The sequence below is a fragment of the Myotis brandtii genome, unplaced genomic scaffold, assembly GCF_000412655.1.
Source record: "Myotis brandtii unplaced genomic scaffold, ASM41265v1 scaffold1043, whole genome shotgun sequence".
Taxonomy (NCBI): domain Eukaryota; kingdom Metazoa; phylum Chordata; class Mammalia; order Chiroptera; family Vespertilionidae; genus Myotis; species Myotis brandtii.
Window position 1 is genome coordinate 1,633,986 of NW_005353510.1, and position 3,671 is coordinate 1,637,656.

The 3,671-nt window shown below is 49.9% G+C and overlaps 1 long non-coding RNA gene across 1 annotated transcript in view; it reads left to right on the forward strand.

Moving 5' to 3' along the window:
- The first annotated feature begins 3,013 nt into the window (after window positions 1–3,013).
- The window catches only part of LOC102247973, a 6,096-nt gene continuing 5,438 nt past the window's right edge, over window positions 3,014–3,671 (forward strand). Inside the window, exon 1 of the long non-coding RNA XR_001361888.1 lies at window positions 3,014–3,567. This is a non-coding gene — a long non-coding RNA (uncharacterized LOC102247973). The remainder of the gene's footprint in view (window positions 3,568–3,671) is intronic.

A 3,671-nucleotide genomic window follows, 5' to 3' on the forward strand; every position in this document is an offset into this window, starting at 1 on the left:
CTCTGTGGCTTGAGACAGATTGTTTGGCTTTTCCATCCAAATGTAAGGTTTCACTTTGTTAGCTGATGTCCTTTTATTTTCCTGCTTTGCCTTTTCTTCACTGCAACTTTATGACGAGTGTTTATGCTGAAAGTGGCAACAATTCCTCTCCGAGTTACGATGATGGAGACACGAGATATTTTTCCTTTGCTGGGTTTTTTTTGCCACCGTGCCCCTGCCCTCAGGGAGCTCTGCCTTCCTGCACACACACCCAGACCGGGCTCCCACCCAGACGCTGCACCTTTTCTTGGCCTCTGTTGCCACCTGCAGGATCATTTGGGGCGAGTTCAAGGACCCGGGTGGCAGCAGATGAAGAGGGTAACAGCAGCGTCAAGTCCTTGCGCTTCACTGGTTGTCAAGAGACTTCATGAGGCATGACCTCATCACCTCTCTGGAGCCCAGACTCCAATATTTAATGGGCTGAGTGACTTTGGGCGAGTCACTTCTTTGAGCCTATTTCCTCATCTCTAAAACAGTACTCGTACCCATAAGAGTGCCTTGACAGCGATTATGGATGGGTTGTTCATTCACTTAGATGTTTACGAAGCACACACCATGTCCAATACAAAGACATGAACACAATAAGAAGCTCTCTTACAGTGGGGTCACTCAAATCCATAGGAAACTGTCAATTTGTTGTGACACTTGCTACCACAGAAGTATGAACAAAGTGTCATGTGAACTAAGTGGTGACTAGATCTGGTGCAAGCACGGAAGGCTTCACAGTAGAAGTGACATCTCAGCTGGATTTAGAAAAACACACTGTAGTTCACCAGAATGTGGAAGCACACACAGGAGTTGTTCACTGTATAGACAGGAGGGAAAGGACACTGTATAGACAGGAGAGGAAGCAGTGGGTCAAGTGCTTTGGTCTAGCTGGCTCTACACAGTTCTCAAGGAGCGCCTGAGCTTTCAGATCCGAAGGCGGGCTTGGTAGGAGGGGAGTGTGAGAAGAGAATTTTGCCAACTTCAAAGCCAGTAGGCAGCCACTCACTTTACTTATAGGAAGGCCCAGCCCTGGCAGCAGTCTAGGATATGAACTTGAAAAAGAGGCGTTACACGGTTGAAAAAAGAACATTCAAGTCAGGATCAGGATGTTGGCTTCATGACCCAGGCTCTGCTACCCACTCACCGCGTGACCTTGACTAAGTTAATCACCCTCTCTAGGCTTCAGGTTCCTCATTTGCAAACGAGGAGAATAATACCCACCTCCGAGTGTTGTAAGATACAAGCAAAATCATCAATACAGTGCCTGACACATGATACATCAGCCACTGGTATTACTGTGAGATGGGCGCCCTCAGGAAGTTACTTTCCCTCACCAAGCCTTCTTTCCTCACCTACAAATTGAGAACGCTGTAGCAGCGTTTGCCCTGCATGCACCAGGAATTAATTGTGAAGCTACCATTGTGATGTAAGCTATAAAGTTCTTTTAAACCTGAGTTATAAATAAGAGTAGAGAATGAGATCATCAAAACTACAGTTTTAAAATATGCTGTCTATTATTTGTAAGCCATTTTCACTCTCATCACCTCGTTTAACTTTTCCTGACGAAAGGGAGAGTCAGAGAAGTGAGCCTCGTTAGCTTAATAGATGTTCTCTGAGCAGGTTCTGTGCATGGAGCCATGAGCAAGAGAGGATAGTGGGAGTTATGGCTGAGCAGAAGGAACAGATGTGATGTGTAAGTTGGCAGCCCCAGGCTCTGTCCCATTCACTCTCTCCAGGCTCTTATGTATCCTGACGACCCCACATTTCTTATCTCCAGCCCAGCCCCCTCTAGACACAAGGGTCACCCTAGTCTACCTCTCTCCTAGTTCTTCTAATAGAAACCTCAGGTCCAAAGTTAAGCTCTTCTCTACCTCTGCTCCACGGCCCTCCAGTCTTAGTCAGCAGCAGCTCTATTCTTCCATTCCCCTGTCTCTCATACCCACAACTGAACAAGAATCTTTTTATCTCCTTTGGAAGATAGTCTCCAGGATCTGACCACTTCTCTCCACCTCCAGCACTGCCCCCGCCTGACAGAGCACCCTCTCTCACCTGGATCACTACCTGGGCCTCCATTTTCCTCAATGACCTCCCTAGTCTATTCTCAACACAGCAACCAGTGTGATCCCGAGAAAGGCCATCTGCTGCTCACAACCCATGAATGGCTTCCCGTTTGTTTTGCATGAAGACTGAAGTCCATAAATGCCTGCAAAGCCCTATACAATCGGTCCCCTTCCAACGGATATGATGTAGTTATTCTATTGATTGCTTACTGTCTGTCTGACTACAAGCTTGGCAAGGGGTCATTTAATGGCACATAGTGGGCACTTTATAAATATGTATTCAATGCCTAAAATGATTATACAAGAGTTTCGCTGCATAGTGGTAAGTGCTATGAACAAGATGCACTAGTGTAAGAGTAAATCCGTGGAAAGAGAACTCCAGCTGGATTTCACAGCTTCAAACACAGAGCTTGCTCCAGTAAGACAGTGTGCAATGCAGTGCCTGGCACAGAGTAGGCGCTTTCACATGCTAACTGAACTGGAATCTGAGGTGATTTCAGACAACTGGGAAATCCTCCCCTCGCGCGCTCTCTCTCTAAAAATATTTTTTATTGATTTTTTTACATAGAGAAAGGGAGAGGGATAGAGAGTTAGAAACATCGATGAGAGAGAAACATTGATCAGCTGCCTCCTGCACACTCCCTACTGGGGATGTACCCGCAACCAAGGTACATGCCCTTGGCTGGAATCAAACCTGGGACCCCTCAGTGACGCTCTGTCCACTGAGCCAAACCGGTTAGGGCTTCCCCTCGCTCTCTTTCAGAGACTGCCCATCTCTCTCTCTCTCTCTCTCTCTCTCTCTCTCTCTCTCTCTCTCTCTCTCTCCCCCCCCCACACACCCCCCCCCCCCCCCCTTTGTGCCCTTGCACACACACCCCACACCCTGCTTCCAGGGCCTAAAGAATAAAAAGACAAGTCACCTGGACACAGCCAGTTCAAACTGGCTCTGCTAGAGACAAGATGGGCTGGGACCCTCTCCCGTAAGCCTCACTTCGGGAGGAAGAGGCCAGACCTCATAGATCCACGGGAGGACGCTCGATGCCAGCCGGAGAGGAGGAGGAAAGAGCCCCATGGGAAGGAAAGGACTGTAAACAGGGAAGTACCAGTCCCACCTCCCAGGTAGGTAGGCAGAGGAGACGAGCGTAGAGAACCTGGGGAGAGGTTGCCCTCTGCCGGTGAACCTATAACACCAGCTCGCGGTGGAAGAGCGCGGAGATACTTGTGCAAAGAACAGCCCCACTAAATTGTAACATCTTGGAGGCGGGACATCACAAAAAAGGGGGGTGGGGCACGGGTCTAGGTGAGGTTGGGCCTCTTGGGCTCACGGAAGAATCCGGTCACGCTGAGATGGGTCGTCAGACTGAGCCTGACGCCACCGTACGGTCCATTCACCGGCCTCCGCCTCTGAGTTCATGGTCCCGGCACCTTCGCCCGCTCCGGCCTCCGCTGGCTTGACTCCAGGGACCAGCCGCACCCCCAGGTGGACGCCCAGGTGTGGGCCCCGCAGCCTTTTCTCGGTGTAAATTAATGAGTGACCCTCCCTGGTTAGCACCGCCCAGCCCTTCCCCGCCGGGCGGGGTGAGA